Consider the following 19,862-nt stretch of genomic DNA (forward strand, 5'->3'; position numbering starts at 1 on the left):
GGGGGCAACAACAATATGAAGAGCTTTATAGCATCCAAGGCCAATAATGGGAAACAAGACAATAACAAGAAAAGAAGCATTGGGCAGAAAGAAAATTCAGGGTTCTTCTGAACCAACTCTTAAATCCCTCCCATCCCCCCAAAAAAAAACCTTAAAAAGAAAACAAATTACAGTTTACCTAGAAAATGCAGCATTGAACTTCCTGAATTCCATGAACAAAAAAGGTTTCAGACATCAAAATTAAGAGTTCAAAAATGATATAGGGAAACAATCCACAAATCTTAGAACTAGAAGGCATGATAGAAATTGAAAGAATCAAATTGTCACAAATTGAACATTTCCATGAATCTTGTGGCCAAAATGGAGAATTCTGAGGTCAAGGAAATATACTGCAAGAAACTACAAAGAAAGAATTTAAATACCAAAGAGCCATGTGGAGGATCACACAAGACATAATTTCTAACAATAAAAAAAAAAAAAAAAAAAAAAGAACTAGAATAGAAGATTCTAGAAGGCAAAGGATCAAGGATTAGAGACCAATGCTATTATTGAAAAATCAGTCATTCAGATTTTGGAATCAAAGAACCATTAAAAAGTAAATGTTAAGGAAGAAAATTTAAGGGATTAAGTGAGGTTAAACCATTTACATTATTATATGATAAGAGGATATATATAACTCCTTAAAACTCCATCATGAGCACGGCACTCTACATTAGACCGAAAAACTGCTTATGGTTCTTTTATGACAGAATGAGCTAAAAATAAGTGAGATGGAGGGTACAAGGACTTCACTGAAAAGCAAGAAAGGGAGAGGAAATATTTGCAAAATTACTTCATACATATAAATGGAGAAGAGTTTATAAAATGGAAGAGAAAATGGAAATGGAGTACATGGACAACATTTAAACTTCATTCTTACCTAAACCAATCCAAAGAGGGAAGAATAAAAATATATACACAGTTAGATATGAATTTTTATCTTAACCAAAAGGGAGGTGTAGAGATAAAATGAGTTAAGAAAATGGAAGGGAGAACTCAAGAGGAGGGTACCTTAAGGGATGCAAAATAAAAGTAAAAACAGACACACTATTGTTTACAAAAAATAAACAAATAAGAAAATAGACTTATAGTTAAAAGAAAGGGCAGAAGCCGAATCTATAATTTTTCAGCTGAAGTAAAAATTGCCACAGGTGTGGCAATTATGATTAGGAGACAAAACAAAAGCAAAAATAGACCTAAATAAAAAAGGTCAAAATAGGAACCGCATTTTTTCCCTAAATAGTAACATAGTAAATGAATTAAGATTATTACTTAATATGTATACGCCAAATGACAGAGTATCCAAAGTCTTGAAGATAAAATTACATGTTATAGGACAAAATATCTAGTTAAACTATATTAGTGGAAAACCTTAATTTGCCTTCTAAAACCTACATATCTGTAACCAGGAGAAAAAAACACCAAAAAACAAAACAAGAAGTTAAGGCATAAAAAAATTCTAAATGAAGAAAAGCAAATATATTAAATATACCCATGGCAGATTATAATATAATAAAATTTTGTTCAATTAAGAGTCTTTTTAAGTTTATATTAAAATTTAATTGGAAATTAAGTAAAATAATCCTAAAAATGAGTGGGTCAAAGAATAAATTCTACAAATAAAAATTTATTTGAAAAAGTTATGACAATGAAGAGAAATAACAATATTTATTAGATGCAGCCAAAGCAGTAGAAAGGAAAATTTTATATATCTAAATGCTTACATTCATAAAAGAAAGAGGAGATAGATGAATTAGAGAACTAAAACAAAACACATAAAAAACTTAGAAAAGCAAAAAAAAAAAAAAAATCCTTCAATTAAACACCAAAATAGTGTAGAAGGCCACAGATAGTGGGGGAACTCTGGGTGAGGTATAAGATCTTTCAGCCCAGGGGGAACCTGCTGACAATGTATGCTTCAGTTCCCCATCTCTCCTAAGGGCTCTCTATCCTCCTGAGAAGTCAAGGGGCAGTGACAACTTGTGTTGTAATTAAATTAGAGTGATACCAAGTGACAAAAAGTCATCCTCACACAAGTTGTTTATGTGATTCCAAGTTAGCACATGTCCTATAGTTATGTAAGAATATTAAGGTAAATAAGGCTGAGAGGATTTGTAATAAACAGACTCCATATTTGACCATCCATGTGAGTCCCTTCTTTTTACTCCTCTTCTAAGACCAAGGACTCAGGGTGGTACTGAGTTTCTCCAGAGAGCTAGTCCAGACACAACAAAATAGAACTTCTGAAAATCAAAAAAAAAATAAATAAATAAATAGATAAATAAATAAATAAATAAAGATAAAATAATCATCCTGAGGATGAACAAAACTGAAATTAACAAATTAAACATAACTTGAAGCTAGTTTAAAAATATTGACTAATTTGCTTTTAAAAGAAAGAAATAAATCAAATTAACAATGTCAAAAACAAATTATGAAGTAATGAAGAAAAAATGAAAGGAATAAAAAACTAGCATAAGGTATTATTTTACCCAATTATCTAAAGATAAAACTTACAATAAAATGGGTATTTATATAAATGTAAATTGTCATGATTCATATAATAGAAAAAATCAGTAACTATTAATTAAAAAAAAAACAAAACTTAAGCAATCAATGAATTACATATGAAAAAGAAATGGAACCGATGGATTTACCTATGAATGCTACCAAATATTTAAAGAACAATACAAAAATGGTTTGAAAAAGTAGCATGAAAAAGGAGGTCCTATCAAATCCCTTCTATTATGCAAATATTGTCTTATTACCTAAAATGGAGAAGACAAAAATAGAGAAAGAAAATTACAGGAGAGGATTCTGGGAAGATGGTCGACTAGGTTGATGAATTTCAGAGTCTCCAGATTTCTTCTATAGATAGAACAAATTTGCACCTGGGGGAACATAGATTGGTGAAAAATCAAGAAGACTTGGGGCAGAACTTGAGTCTTTTTGGCACAATCTTCAAAGACCTGAAGAAAGTCCCCAGTGTGAAGTGCAAACTTTCAGGGCTAGCTCTACAGAAACATCAAGTGCAGAGAAAAGGAGTGAGCTAGCTGGCTTTGAGCTGGATTTGGATGAAGCCTCACTAGGAACCACAGAAATTTTCACTTAGAGGCAATGTGAGGAGTAGGAGTCTGAGTCAGGGAAAGCTGAGGGTACCTGGCTTGATTAAGAACACCTGATCAAACTTATCAGGACAAGAAGGAACTAGCACAACCAGTGAGTGCAGGGTAGGGTGGGGAGTACAGGAGAGAGACAGCTGTTGTAGGCATTGACAGGTGGAGGAAGCTTTTGCTTTAGGGTTCCTGGTCAGAGGGAAGAACTGATTTGAAGCTAGATGATCCATCCATCCCCCCCACCTCAGGATTAGAGGTTGTTACATTAAAACGCTTATTTTTAAAATAAATAAATGATCAAAGAAGATACTACTTATGGTAGTAGGTAAGAAGGGGTTCATCTTCAGAGGAGTACACTGAAATAAAAAAAAAGGCTTCTACCCCAAAGAATAAGATGAAATGGATCCCTGCCTTGAGAGAAGTTATTTTAAAAAATTTTAAAAATCAAATGAGACACATTGAAAGAAAATTAAAAACTAAATAAAAAAAAAACATTCAAGAAAAACAAGATTATGAAAAAAATGTTCATCAATTATAAAAGGAGAACCAGAGTCTCAAAGAAGAAAATAACTTCTTGGAAATTAGAATTGGACAAGAGGAAGCCAGTGAAGATATGAGAGACCAAGAATAACAAAGCAGATTATAAGGAATGAAAAAATAGAACAGAATGTGAAAAACATAAGGAACAGCAACAGTTCCAGAGAATAGACCAAAAAGAGAAAATATAATAATAATTGTCTGCCTGAATCCAAGAAAATCCAAGAAAATTATCCTTGAATGATAGAACATGAGAAAGTAGAAATAGGAAAAAAAAAACCTACTTATCACCTCAACACGTCAACAAGATCCTTTCTGAAATTCATATAGAAATAATATTTTGCCAAATTTTAAAACTCCCAGATAAAAGAAAAAAATTTGCAAGGAAGAAGAATAAAAACAATTCAAATATGCTGATAGAATTGTCCAGAATTTATCATCAGCCACAATAAAAGGCTGCAGGTTTTTGAATCATACCTACCAACCCAGAAAAGTGTTAGGATTACTAGGTGAGAACTCAGGTTGTCTGGACAGTGACAAGGTGAGAATTCAGGTTGTCTGGACTATTACAAGGTGAGAACTCAGGTTGACTTGATAGAAGGAGCAAGCTCATTGGCTGAAGTGGTTCTTCCCAGAAGCCCTTGGATTATCCCATGCCCATTCTCTGGGAGGATAAAAGAGGCAACAGTGGGCCTGGAAAGCAGTCTGCCTGGAGAAGGATAAGAGCTGGAGGAGATTCAGAGTCAGGATTCAAGGAGAAGACTACATCTGGCTTGACGCAGCTCTCTGCAGGAAGGGAAGTCACTTCTCTGGACAAGAGTTAACAGCAACTGCCTGGAGGCAACGGTTCGTTACAGGAAAAAGAATCTGTCGGAGAGATTTGAGTAGACACAGCAGATCTCTTCCCAGAGAGCGATCCAGCAGCTTCTGGAGACGACAGCTCACTACAGAAAAGAACTAGGCCTATCTTATTAAGCAAATCGATCTATAATATTGAATAAGAAAAAAAAAAAAAAAAAAAAAAAAAAAAAAAGGACTTTGAACAGACTTGCAGTTTTTTATGACTTTTTTCAACCAAACCTGAACTTAATAGAAAATTTAACATATACAAGTCATTATCAAAAATCAATTTTCAAAGAACTCAATGGGGATAAATTGTTTGTTTTCTTTTAACATGCAAAATGTATTCCATATGTTTAAGATTGGCATCAACAATGGGATAGTTCAAAAGAAAGATTGGGGCAGAGCTAAGGTAAAAATTGTATTTGTTATACAAATGAGGTGTAGAGAAATAATAGACATAGAGGAATTAAAGGAGGGAGAAAGGTTCTTAGTTCTTAAAACCTACTCACATCAGCAATGGGTTAAATAGACAATACTACTTATGTCAATGAAGGGCATAGCACCTTCCAAAATCTATAAGTAATAAGTAGGGATGGATGGGCTAATGGGGAAACCTAAGAGTCCCTGAAATAAGCAAGGGAGGGACCCATGGGTGGTGGGAGATTAAGTAATAGCAAGGCAAGTTAAGAAGGAGAATTAAATCAGAGTCAGCAGGTTTAAGAAAAATGTGTGTGTGTGTGTGTGTGTGTGTGTGTGTGTGTCTATATTGAATTGGATTGATTGAATGAAGTTTCTCAGTCTGAAGCTAGGCCTAAATCACAAGATCCCTATTCCCAGAGATGGAAGGTCAAACCCTAAACCAGTGACAGGAAGTTACAGGAAATGACTTGACCTACAGAAAGCAGACAACATTGGTGACCATTAATCAAGGATGGCTACCTCCTTTTAGTTTATCCAATGAAAAGCCTTGGGTCTTTTGCTATTTAAATCCTGATAATCCCAAAGCTTGTTAGGTTCATGAACACAATGGAGGAGCTGGGATACCTCCCAGGGGTATATCTGGGCCTCTCCTTTCAGGGGCTAAATAAATGCTTTCTTTGTACCTGAAAATGTGTCTGATTAGTTAATTTGGGGAAGGGGATCTAGCAATTGCCCCATACAATATGTGAACATAAATATATCCTTTCTTAACTATAACCTGATTGGAGGAGGTGGGAGGAGGAAATGAAAGGGAGAAAAAAGAATAAAGTAAAAAGATTTACAGGAAAGAACAAAAGCACAATTTATAGGGAAATTAAGAAAAGATGGACCTTCACGCACACACACACACACACACACACACACACACACGCAAACACTTTCTTGAACTGGTAATTTATTGTGACATATTTTAACTGCTCTTTGCTGTTCTGGGCATAAGACAATGTTCTCCTTTGTTTTGTTTTATTTTGTTTTGTGTTCCTTTTTTCTTTTTTTCTTATTCTGTTTTTTTTTTAATAAAATAATTTTAAAATTACTTAAAATAAAACAAAAAAAATCATTAAAAAAAGAAAATTACAGAACAATTTCCTTAAATACTATCAATATAAATATTTTATTAAAATAAAATATTATTTCTCAAAAAATATAAACAATTGAACACAAATTTTAAAATCATATGCTGTTCCCCAAGAGATAAATTGTCAAAGGATTTGATCAGAAAGTGTTCAAGGGAAGATATAAAAATAACATAGTCATTAAAAATGCTCTAAGCCATTAATATTGAAGAAAATTCAAGTTAAAACTTTCTAAGTATCAACAAACAATAATCAGATTGGCTAAGAAGATGAAGACAGAAAATGAAAACAAAAATCTAGCAAATTTATAGGGAAACAGTTATATTAAAGCACTGCTAATGGAGATATCAATTAGCCTTACCAATTTGGAACTAATCCCAAAAGGTTAATAAAGGATTTCTGTCTTTCCTCTTCTCTCTCTCTCTCTGTTTCTCTTTCTCTCTCTCTCCCTGTCTATATTTGTACATGTACATATATGTGCATATATAATGTGTTATATGAATGTAATTTATGTCTGTTCAACATACATATCTATATGTACCCATGTATATGTACATTCTTACATATATACACACACATATATACATATATATGTGTATATATATATATATATATATAGTGATAATTTTGCTATGTAAGGAATTAGAAAATGAAGGGATGATCATTAGTTAGAAATGGTTGAACAAGTTGTGGTATATGAATATAATGAAATACTACTGTGCTAGAGCACAATTATGAAGAAAATGATTTCAAAGCAAACAACACACTGGAAAGCTATGTATGAAGTGATGCACAGTGAAATGAGCAGAGGTAGGAAAACAATCTGCACAATAATAGACATATTATAAAGAATTTTGAAAAACTTAGTAATTGACCAACAAAATAACATATCCCAGCAGCAAGGACCTAGACTCATGATTAAATAGGATACCCATGTTCAAATGAAGAATGTATAGATTCAACACAGATTGAAGCATATTATTCTTTCTCTGCCTCTTTCTGTCTCTCTCTTTTCTTTCTTTTAAAACCATGACTAGTATAGATTTTTTTCCTTTTTCATGACTATACATATTTGTAAAAAATTGTCTTTGATTTCTTTTTTTTTTTTTTTTTGCTTTCACATTGGATGGAGTAAGAATCTGGAAATAGAAAATTGCGCTTTAAATAATTAATAAATAAATAATTAGATAGATGATTACCACCTAACTAGAAACACAGACAGACATTTCAGGATTAAAGAACAAGTTATATACAGTCTGGTCCTTGTTTTTAATAATGTGTGGAACTGATATCGGTTCATTTTGAATAAAGAAAAGGACTGTGTCTGTATGTCTGTATATGTGTATGTCTGTGTGTTCCTGTTGTTTGGAGGGAGGGAAGAGAAATTTTTTTTTCTTTGCAGATAGTTATTAAAAGAAAAAAATATAGTTGTATTATTTATGTGATCCTTATCTATCTCTCATCTAAGTATGGGTGTTCACTCAGCTTTCTGGCCTTTCTTTCCTTCTCTTTTTCTTTATTCTATTTTGGTTAATCTCCTTAGCTAAATTTTTAGGTTTGGGCTTTCTTTTCCAACCATTTTTATGAGTACCACTTATTAATTTTCAACTGTCTGGAGAACATCTATAACTAGATTAGAACATCATACCCAGGTGGTTCATTAAATCATTATCTTTCTCCATAAGTTCCTCTTCAGTACAAAACTTAAAGTTTCTATTGAGAGAATAATCTCTCCCATTTACCTAGTTGTGGAAATTCAGAGACACTCTTGAGTTTCTTATCACCTCCTCTGAAATCCAATTAATTATTCTCTTATCAATTCTCCTGCATGATATCTCACATCAATACTAGTCTAGTTCATTACTTTATTATTTCTTACCTGGACTTTTTACATACCTTCTTAAATTATCTTGTATGTCTTTGTGTGTGTGTGTGTGTGACACACACACACACACGCCATATTCCCCCAAATAAAGTGTATGCTTATTAAGAACAATGATTGTCTTTCATTTTGTCTTTGTATCCACAACATATAATATAATATCTTCCATGCAATAAAAACTTCATTAATCTTTACTTATTGAATGAAATGGAACCTAATTGACAATGTTGATTTTTTTGTTTCACTAATTTGTCTGCTCAACTTTTTATATATATAATTTTAATATGAAATGAAATCGCATCTAACCCAGCATTAGGCAACTAGTATTTGTTCAATAAACTTAAATCAATATCTTTAGCCTATTTATGTAACTTGAATTACTTTCAATGTATATTCAATCAAAATCATTCTCATTAAAGAAGAGGAGTCTATTTATGGGGCAAATAAAATTTAACATGTCTTATTTTACTTCTATATGTATGTATGTTTAATTCAAGTGAAGGAGCGTAGTTCATTTGAAAGCTAGATGATAAGACATAACTTTGTATTTTTAGGCAAAGGAATATGGAGTTAATGGTGGATTGTTCTAAACTCTCAGATCATGTTCTAATTTTTTGAAGAACTTAACATGGCAGAAGTAAATGGCTTTGCTTTAGTACGTTGCTAAGTGGTTTTTTATAAAGTATCTGTTGATATGAGATCATGATAAATGTTGGATTGGATATGGGAAAATTGGGACACTAATGCATTTTTATTGAATTGCAAAATGATCCCACATTTTGGTGAGCAACCTGGAATTATGCCTATACTTTGTCCCAGTAGTGCCTTTAGTGGGTCTTTATCCTAAGGAAATTATAAAGGAAGGAAAAGGACCCACATGTGCAAAAAATGTTTCTAGTAGCTCTTTTTGTGGTAGCAAAGATTTGGAAAAGGAATGGATGTCCATCAGTTGGGGATTGGTTGAACAAGTTGTGGTACATGAAGGTAATGGAGTTTTTTTTTTGTTTGTTTTGTTTTGTTTTGTTTTGTTTTAATATGATGTACAAGCTGATTATAGAAAGGCCTCAAAGATTTACAAGAACTGATGCTGAACAAAACAAGCAGAACCAGGAATACATTATACACAATAAGTAAAGAAGTGTGGTGATCAACTATGAAAGACTTGGTTCTTCACTGTGGTTCAGTGATCCCAAGCAATCCCAATAGACTTTGGACAAGAAATGCCATCTGCACCCAGAAAAAGAACTAGGGAGACTGAATGTAAATCAAGACATGCTATGTTTATGTCTTATTTCTGTGTTTTTTTTTTTAATCTCTTCCATAGTTTTTCCCTTTTGCTCTGATTTTTCTCTCCCAAAATGACTCATAAAGCAATGTGTATTAAAAATCAACTTACTACAATAAAAATAAAATCAATGCTTAAAAGTATCTGTTGAATATGTGTGTTGGGAAGGATAGGTAGAATTGAACACCAAAACATAGCAGATCGTTGCTTATAGACAGAGAGACAAGAACTAGTAAAAACTATATGGGGAAATAGACATAAGGCAAAATGAACTTTCTCCCTCTATTAAAGCCTTCAGTATAGGTCAAAGAAATATTTAATGTATAACTTTGGCTTTAGTAGATCTCATTCTGGTTATAACCAGCAGCCAGAAATAACAAATAAACAGTGGCTCATTACATGAGAAGCCATTTCATTACAAGACAAACTACTCTAGCATATTAAAAACAAAATGCTGAAAGCCTAAAAGAAAACATGACTGAAATTAAATTCAAACAACTTTGCCTTTTATTTTACAAATATTGATCCCCTGCAAAAGAGTGACATATTTAATAAATACCTTTAATGATTTTACAGTGGGACAAATCATCTATGAAAGTAAGGTGGTTAGAAGAAATATAGTATAATTTGGCAATCCAGTGAAAACCAATATTCTTATAAGCAATACCAATAACTATGTCATAACTCTTTTTGAGAATCAGAAAGTTACAACCAATAAAGAAAAAAAGAGCTAATTCTTCCTTATTTTAGGATCAAAAGTGAAAAAAAATGTTTAAATGGGTGCCATGAAGATATTTACCAAGCAAATCTAATCTTATCCTAATAATTGCTTTCTCACTTCTAAAAATTTAGTTGATTTTTAATAGTAGACCTTTTTCGTAGCTTTAATAATCACAACCTACAAATATAGATTTGATTGTTGATACTTTTACTAACAGTTTCAAAGTCATTAATATAATCCTATGGTGTACACATTTTAGAACAAAATGAATCACATATATATTGACTTTCTTATTCTAAATCAGGATCTCTTAACTTGGGGTATACTGAGAATTCTATGAATAGATTCCAGGGAGTCTCTGAACTTAGATAATTTTTTTTGTTTTTTGTGTATGCTCTAAGTAAAACTTAAGATTTTCTTTAAATACATGTTAAAAATCATTCTAAAGATTCCATAAGCTTTAGCAGACATATAATGTACTCCACAACACAGCAAAAGGTTAAGAAGTCCTATACTAAATGAAATCAAAATGCATAAAAAGAGTTTCAACTAAATGGATGGTAAGTTTACAATTTCTTCTCAGGAAGGTGAATAAAGGAGTTGATGAAAGGCTTCATCACAGGCCCAAAGGTAAGAAAAATCATTAATTCTTGGAATACTTACTCATCTCATTTTTCAGTGTTTGTAGTTAGCATGAGGAAGCAGCTAAAAGGAAGATAAGTATTTTTATATGCCAATATACATGGCAGAGGATGGAGAAATACAAATAAAAACAAATTCCATGAAGCTATTATCATTCCCCTAATTAAGTAAACGATTTATTTAAGTAAACACTTCAATAAGCATTTTAAAATATTCATTATGTATAAGACACTATTTTATATGCTGTGGATAAAATGATTATTTTTAAAAGCTTTTATTCACAGAGAGATCACTGTTTATTGTGAGAGAAAAACATGTAGATGGAGAGCCATATTATGGAATGCAAGATCACTCTTCACTCATGTGTCTATACTTCATTCTTTGGACTTTTTCACTTCATCCTCAAGCACCACATACTCTTACAGAAGTAACCTTGTCATCTACTCTACTTTCCTTTTCATTTTTATATATTGTGTTTCCACATTTTATGTGAAATGTCTAATATTCATTATTCAATATTTGTACATGAATACATTATATAAATTTAATTATATATGTGCAGGAATATATTATATGTATAAAATATTAGTTCCTAAATAATATTAGTACTTTCTTCAATAATTAATATAGAAAAAATAGTACAGTACTATTATGTTTTACCAAACTGCCAAAGTTGTCTAGAACCACCCAAAATTAAGAACCCTTTACATAAAAGACTGCAGTAAAGATAGAAAGGTTCTTGCTCATAGTTGCTTTTTTATTATACAAAAAGTACAATATTATACAAAATTTGTATAATGTTGCCAATCTCTGAAAATGTTGAAAATTTTCTAAGTATAAATATACAGTATCAATGTTACTGAATTGATTGCAAGTGGATGAATATCACATAGAGCTTAGAATATAGTGTATAGCTAAATGGGTGGTTTCTGATTTACTTCATCTTAACACTCTCTGTTTCCTCTTCTATTTTCATTATTCCCTTTCAGGTACAGTCATGTCAGAAAGAGTTCGAGTTTACTAATCAAGAATAGCAAGAATTCAAGTGACAATGGATCACAATGTATATGGAGATGTATAATATATAAGTAACCTGGGAATGTAGGAAGGGAATAGAATATAAAAGATAAGTCTAAAAATATATATTTATATTGTGGCCAAGTGTCATGAAGGCCATACATCAAAAATAGTGTTTTTATTAGATCCAGATACATGAATCTATAGTGAGCAGTCCATGTTGATAAATCTACTTTCAAATCTTCATTGGTAAAGAGCTAAGGAAAGATTATGGGATTCAGAATTATCTATTAAGTACATGTTATATTCCAAGCATTCCATTCAAGATACAAAACCAAAATAAAATAGTACTCTTCCTGAAGGAGCTTACTTTCTAGAGGAAAATACAAAAGTAAAACTTATACATTAAGCAAATCTAAAAAATCTTGAAAGGAGAAATAAATAAGTTAGAATATGTGTGTGTGTGTGTGTGTGTGTGTCTGTGTGTGTGTGTGTGTGTATTCTGTGTAATTACTATAAAGAGTATTCTGTGTAATTACTATAAAGAGAGCAGAGACACTAGGTAAATTGTAAATATCAAAACTGATAGATTAGGTTTGCATACTACCACTTGACCTAGTGTCCTTTTATCTCTATTAGGATCCTAGAGATGGTTTTCTGCAGCATGCCAAATATATCTATCTGTTTTTATACCTTTTTATTTCCTACAATAAGATTAGATAATCTCCTCAACACTGTGATTACATTTACATGAAGTCTAATAGATGGAGTTACAAGAGATGTGCATAGACCAATTCACCCTTCCTGTACTATTAAAAAAATCTCCCCCAAATCCCCTAAAAACACCAGATTTTTGTTGCTGTTATTGTTGTTTCTTAAGGGTGCCAGCTAAAGTTAATATGAATTCTACAGAGCAACAAACAGAAAGCTGGAATCTGTATTTAAAATGACTTCCCAATGGCCCTATGACCATCTGTTTCAAACTGAAAGCCTGGGTTTGCTTCTGTTTAGCTTTAGACCATATAATCCTTGCTGAACATGTGATTGGTGCTTGAACATGACAAATTCAATTGGCTTCCCATCAGACCTGAATTTGAAAGAAAATAAATGTTGATTTTTCAGTATTTTTTCATGAAGGGGAATTTTTTATTCCATATTAATAAAAACAATTATTATTTAATAATTGATATTTATTGTTCCATGTTTTTATATTATATCTGTTTCAATTTTCTGATGTGATTTGGAAAGAAAAGTCTGCCTATATTTTACCTGATTGTTATGCAGAATCTTTTACAATTTTGTCCAAATAAATAAAGAATATATAAGTAGGCATATATATAAGTGATAGAAATGATAAAAAATTAGTATTAATTTGAGATGTCTATATATGAATTATATATTTATATCTATCTATATATCTACATATAAATATGTATGTACCTGTTTATATTATCAAATAATAAAAATTATTAATTAAATATTTTATAGTGATATTTATTTAATTAGCAAATATAAGATTTCTGTATAATTTATAAAGCTACTTTACCTATGCTAAATCTATCATTTCTATTTTATAAAGGTACTTCTATCTATCTGTCTGTCTGTCTGTCTCTCTATTTGTCTATATGTTTATCTACCTATATATCTATCTGTCTAATTCTCTATACCCCTTCATCCACACATATATGCATATTAAAAATGGATAAGTACAGTGTCATGAATTCATAATAACCAGCATATATTTCTTTATTTGAAAATAACAATGTAAATTAAAATATGTATATGTCATTTTAGCTTTTTATGATCATATGTAATGTTCCTAATGCAAATTAACAAGGACATAAAGGTTACCTCTTTTGTAAACTTCATAACAATTTCTTTAAATTATTTTAAAATAATGCATTAGTGCATTCTGGGCACCTTCATCAATTTGTATTTTTAAAGAAATTAGGAAATTTTAAAGAAATCCACCATGCTAACTATTTTTGCCTTTTTCCCTCAGCTTACTACTTCCAACTTTTTTTTCCTCTTTCATACCATCCTGTTTGTCAATTTAAACCCTACTTTGCAGTAAGAGTTCCTGAGGAATGGTAAAGAAAAGGAAAGTTTTATATATTCTCAAAACTAGTTAAAATATAAAAAAAATAACTGCTATAGAGGTATGAGTGGATAAGTTTTGAGATTTTTTTTTAGTAGAATTTAATTTGGTGATATTTTCTGTAAGGTGCCTGAAGCACTTGTTAACATTCATCTCAGGATAACAGAATTTATTTTTATTATAGGATTTAAATTAGGGAGAAGAAAATATTTGGAAATGAATATTTGGGTATTATGGAGAGTCAGAAAGAAAATACAGTTTTCTGGCTCTTTCTTTCTTTCTTTCTTCTCTCTCATCCTACTTCATTTCCCATATTTTTCTGCTTCCTTTTGTATTTTAATGTTTTTCAATTTTCTCTTAAAGATTTTATTTACTTGCTATACTGTTTTACATATATGTATACACACATGAACGCACACATACACACATATGTGTGTTTGTATCTATGTAAAGATCATAATATAAATTATCAAAACATTAAGGTTATCTCTTATGAAACTGATAAAATTTCTTTCTGTTATTTTAAAGCAATGTATTCTGGGTATCTCTATCAAAATGGTTTATTTAATAAGCCAATGTATCAAGTGGAAAATCATATTTTGGACATATTTCTTTCTTGCATATTAAACGCCATATTTTTGCACATATCTATATCTATCTATACACACATAAATGTGTGCATAAGAATATTAAACAGTCAAATTATTCTCCAACTAGACTCTCTTGCAAACAAATCTATTGCTTAAGCATATTCATTTCAGTTTATTAATCATATGGACAATAACATAAATCCAAACAGAGGTTAATAAAATAATTCAATGAGAATCATTTTCATTTAACTCCAGCTGCTATTATGCAAATAGCTGATATTTAGTTACATTCAGACTAACTGTATTATATATCTTAAGTCCCCTGAAAACATTATTGTTTTTACCCAGATCAAAAGAGTTTAAGTAGAGAGCTGGTTCAATACTTTATCTATGTTTATCTTTATTTTTTCTATTAGATCATCAGTCTAGCAAAGACTGGCAAGACTCATATCCAGAAGGCACTATATGCATCCATTAAATTAATGAAAACACAAAATAATCCTGAATTTAGGAGAATTTCATCTCTTTCAGTGACAATGGAGAATGGCAGGATGGGAGAAAAGGTACCAAAAAATGCAGTTTCATTACCATGTTTGGCACTATTAAATAGATATCTTATTCCATTTTCCCATAAGGTGATTATACTACCTAAGGAAATGAACTAAATACATATTAATGTATTTACTTTAACTGAAACAAGAAAACAGAAACAACTCTCAGTTAAATAGAAGTTTGCCTAATGAAGTCTTGTCTAAAAAATTAAATAAAATACTCAGTGGATTTGAATTTATCAGAAAACATTAATTCATTAGAAATTTATTCACTTTACCTTACATTCTTGATGATAAATATATGTGCTACCATAAATGTAAGAGCATCTTATATAGATAGAGATAACTTTTATTAATAGTTCATGTGATGCCTGGTTCATTGCAAAGTTTTGAGAATAAGGCTGCAATCCAAGAAAGTAAAAAAAAGATAGCCCCAATTCTCATAAAGTCTACCTGAAAAGTAGGTTACCATTTGTGTGTATTAAAGGTGGAAAAGTGTATTTAGCTTTAGAGCTTGGAAAGAAGTGAGCATAGATTGCTTGGATTTTTCATGAAATAATGGTCCTAGAAAGGAACTCATCAATTAGAAGAAATGAAGCAGGGACAGAAAGATCTTCAGAGCCAGAATACTATTGGCACAAATGTAGAAAAAAACATAGAATGAATTGGAGTGTCATGGATATAGGTAGCAGAGAAAAGAGTACGAATGTCTTTTGTGCTTCATGAAGTATGATTATTAAAAAATTGTTTAAAATACCAAAATAAATTTAAATAACAATTTTTAAATCTCATCCAAAGTTAAGCAGAATAAACTATAAATCATGGTGACATAAATATAGAGATGAACGAAAGAAATAAAAATGAAATATATTTTGTAAAATTTGTTTTAGGTGCAATGATAGAAATCAATGGCTTAAACATGACACAGAATGTTAAATATCTTCATATCATAAATATTTTATCAAGAAGAAAGACTTAACAGAAGATATTGATTATATTATAATATTCATATTACAAATAATAATTGTTTCAAAATAAGGGTTTATGTAGTTTGATCATTGACTTGTTAGTAAAGCAAAATCAATATCTAATGTTTTTTAAAAATAAGTATTCAGGATGAGGATATAGTTGAAATGCTTTTCAATCTGACAAATTTAAATAAGCTGCTCAAGCCAAAAAAATTGGAAAAGGATAAAAGAAAATACTTTGATTAAAAGTTTTTCTTAGAAGTATTTAATCGATATAAAATGGTTGCCAAAATGAAGAGGCTAAAATACCACAGAAATGACCTCAGCCAGATTTCTTGGCAAGCCGTAAGAAATAGTTGCCAAAGATAATACTTATATATGCTTATTTGCAAATCATTATGGAGGAGAAAGATAGATGGTTTAAAATGTCACTGCCTCACAAAACTTGAAAAAAGGAAGAAATTGGAATAAAGAAACCTTGGTGTGAAACTCATCTAAGGAAGAAGAATTTTGTGATAAAATGAAAAGGAAATCAACAAATGTATTTGAAATGGATCATATTTGTAAGGATTTTTTAAAGGCTCTCTTTGTATTGATGGCAGTTGAATCTCCACATTATTCTCTTTTTGTTAAATATGCAATATATTATATTATGAAGAATAATTAGACATAGAAATAGATTAGATACATAGAGGAGAAACAGATGAATTTGGAAGCATCATTTAAAGCCCTAAAGTTTTAATATAAATTTTAAAGCGATAAATAATTCAAAAGAATCAAAGTGGATCAATAATAGCAAAATTATGAAAAGTTATTGAATTATACATGGGAAATTATTAATCCACATGCTATTGTTAGTGACTATAAAATATTCATGAAAATGATTTAACATATATAAAGAATAGTCTTTTGAAGATGATTTTATATTTAATCAAAGCTATAAAGATAGAAAAGGGGTAAAACCTCTAATTCAACAAGGTATTGCTCTAGATACATTAAAACCATGCAAATTCTATACTAGGAGTCACCCTATGACTCTTAATATTTTTTTTTAAAGCACAAAGAGGAGATATAAGTGGACTACATGTTTTCATTAATGTCATGGAGAAAATGTTCTTGGCCAAGTCTTTCCACATATTCTCCAAATTGTGGATGGTATTGTGATGATAGCATCAATCCCAGAATATTCTAGCGATATTTATTATTGCTTCAAATTGCTGGCATAGTGATACACATATGAAAAACAAGTGAAGAATGCATAGTGCTAAATTTAGGTCAAACAAAAATACACACAAAGATCTTTCTAATCAGTAATGCCAAATGTACTGTATTTGTTAGATGATATATACCTTGCATAATATTAAAAAACTCAACTGCTCTACGTGAGTTACCTAATTTGTATATTGAATGGGATTGACAATATGGTCTCATATCTCTTTTCCTTGTCTAAAAATGGATCTTCCCATTTTCGTGAGATTTTGTTGTGGTTATTTTCTAGTAGTACATATATAATCTTAAAGAGAAATAATGAATTGGAAGATTAATTAAAATTAAACCATAACCATATTAGGTGCAATGTAATTAGTGCTTAAAATGATTTCAAAAGGCTCCTTCCACAAAAGTTCATCTTTTTATCACTAATATCACCTTTTACCACTAAGAAATTATTGTTCAGATATTACATTGAATGCAAAGTCCAAAGACCTCAGCTTCATGCCCAGTTTCTCATTCCCACATGCATGATTAATTTTAAATTATTTAATCTCTCGGACTCATTTTCGTCATCTTTAAAATTCCTTTGTCATGTTATAGCACTGGAGGAGTAAAAGAATCAATTTTTTGAATGAGAATCATATGGTATAGTCAAAGTACTAGAAGGAACCATTAAGTTTTGTATATATTTCATGGAGTATTTAAGAAGAGGCAACATCATATTTTAATCTCTAGAGATGGAAAAAAATACCCTTATCATTGAGATTACACATCCATTAACAAATGGGATAATAATACTCATAGTTAATATGAAGAACAATATAGACAAGTTACTCAAAACTATTTTCCTTATCCCACTGAGTTTGTGACAAATCAATTAAAATAAATGTATGAAATAAGAATTTCTGTCCCTTTCCTGAATTTTAGGAATATTCAAGTGACAATGGAAAACAAACAAATAAACCAAATTTTTAAAAAAAGTCACAAATCTATCTCTGGCTCAAAATCAAAAAGTTAACCTTCATCATTTGATTAAAACCAGTAAATTTAAAGTTTTCAAAGCATTTTTATAATCATCATTTAATTTCTTCCCCTTATCATTTAGATAAGCCCATTTGCAGTCAATGAAAATGAGATATTAGGTGTCTAACACTCTATCCATTACACCATGCTTAAAAATCATAAATATATTTAGCTTTCAACTGGCTTTAGTATACTGGAATTGAGCTTTTCTTTCACTGACCATCTTTAACTATCCATTCCAGCACAACATGATCAAATCAGTCATTTAAAATACAAGAGTTTACTCCAATATAAAAGAAATCTTCCAAAGCAACTACATATATACTCATGTAATCTAATTAAAACACTAATATTCCAAAAATATTCCTTTAGGAAGGATGTATAGAGAGCATTTTTTACAAGACTCAAGATTTAATCATTGGAAGGAAATCCAAATGATAAATTTTCCTTTACCAAAGCAAATAGCAATAGATTTGCAATTTATTATCTTAGAGACTTTCCAGGGAACATTGAGCTTAAGGGAGTAACACAGATCACACATGCACTGTGTGTGAAAGGTAAGCATTGAAATCAAATGTTCTTAACTGTGAGGTTTTCTTAATTACTCATGCTGCTTATAATGGAGAGAATCATAACTTATAATAAAAATGCTCAGTTAAAAATAATTATTTTGTTAACTACAAAACATATGGATCATGAGCATACTGTTCTTTTCCATCTATGAAGCAATTCATATTTCAATTATTTCCATCTGGTATGGACAGGAAGGGAATGAAGTATATCAGAGATAGTTCTATTGATTTATGCATCTTTTTTATGTTACTCTTTGGCATTGCAATGGTTTTTTTTTTAAATTGTTAACCCTGCCTACTTTTTATGGCAGACTTTTCTCTTAATTTTGAAGAGGAAACCCATTGTGTGAATATATATATGTGTGTACATATATTTGTGTGTATGTACACACACGTATATACATACACATGTATTTATATAACCACACATATAAATACACACATATATTCATAAATAAATATAAACATATCCAAATTCATAGTAATTTATATATGTGCATACACATATATCTATATCTATATGTAAATATATATGTACATATGTGTATATGTACATATACATACATATGTATGTACGAACTAGTATTCACTTACTATAGTTAGTTTATTTTCTATTTTTAAAGTTAAAGGTTCTGATAACGATCTCATTTCCAAAATATATAGAGAACTGACCCTAATTTATAAGAAATCAAACCATTCTCCAATTGATAAATGGTCAAAGGATATGAACAGACAATTCTCAGATGATGAAATTGAAACTATTTCCACTCATATGAAAGAGTGTTCCAAATCACTACTGATCAGAGAAATGCAAATTAAGACAACTCTGAGATACCACTACACACCTGTCAGATTGGCAAAGATGACAGGAACAAATAATGATGAATGTTGGAGGGGATGTGGGAAAACTGGGACACTAATGCATTGTTGGTGGAGTTGTGAAAGACTCCAACCATTCTGGAGAGCAATCTGGAACTATGCCCAAAAAGTTATCAAACTGTGAATACCCTTTGATCCAGCAATGCTACTACTGGGCTTATATCCCAAAGAAATACTAAAGAGGGGAAAGGAACCTCTCTGTGCCAAAATGTTTGTGGCAGCTCTTTTCCTAGTGGCTAGAAACTGGAAGTTGAATGGATGTCCATCAATTGGAGAATGGTTGGGTAAATTATGGTATATGAAGGTTATGGAATATTATTGCTCTGTAAGA

At 30.7% G+C, this 19,862-nt stretch overlaps 1 long non-coding RNA gene across 1 annotated transcript in view; it reads left to right on the plus strand.

Annotated features, from left to right (window-relative positions):
* The window catches only part of LOC141564875 (uncharacterized), a 116,373-nt gene extending 101,261 nt beyond the window's left edge, over positions 1–15,112 (plus strand). The window contains exons 2-4 of the long non-coding RNA XR_012488772.1: positions 10,563–10,609; positions 11,611–11,684; positions 14,743–15,112. This is a non-coding gene — a long non-coding RNA (uncharacterized LOC141564875). The remainder of the gene's footprint in view (positions 1–10,562; positions 10,610–11,610; positions 11,685–14,742) is intronic.
* The last annotated feature ends 4,750 nt before the right edge of the window (positions 15,113–19,862 follow it).

The sequence above is a fragment of the Sminthopsis crassicaudata genome, chromosome 3 (genome assembly GCF_048593235.1).
Source record: "Sminthopsis crassicaudata isolate SCR6 chromosome 3, ASM4859323v1, whole genome shotgun sequence".
In the NCBI taxonomy this organism is placed as follows: domain Eukaryota; kingdom Metazoa; phylum Chordata; class Mammalia; order Dasyuromorphia; family Dasyuridae; genus Sminthopsis; species Sminthopsis crassicaudata.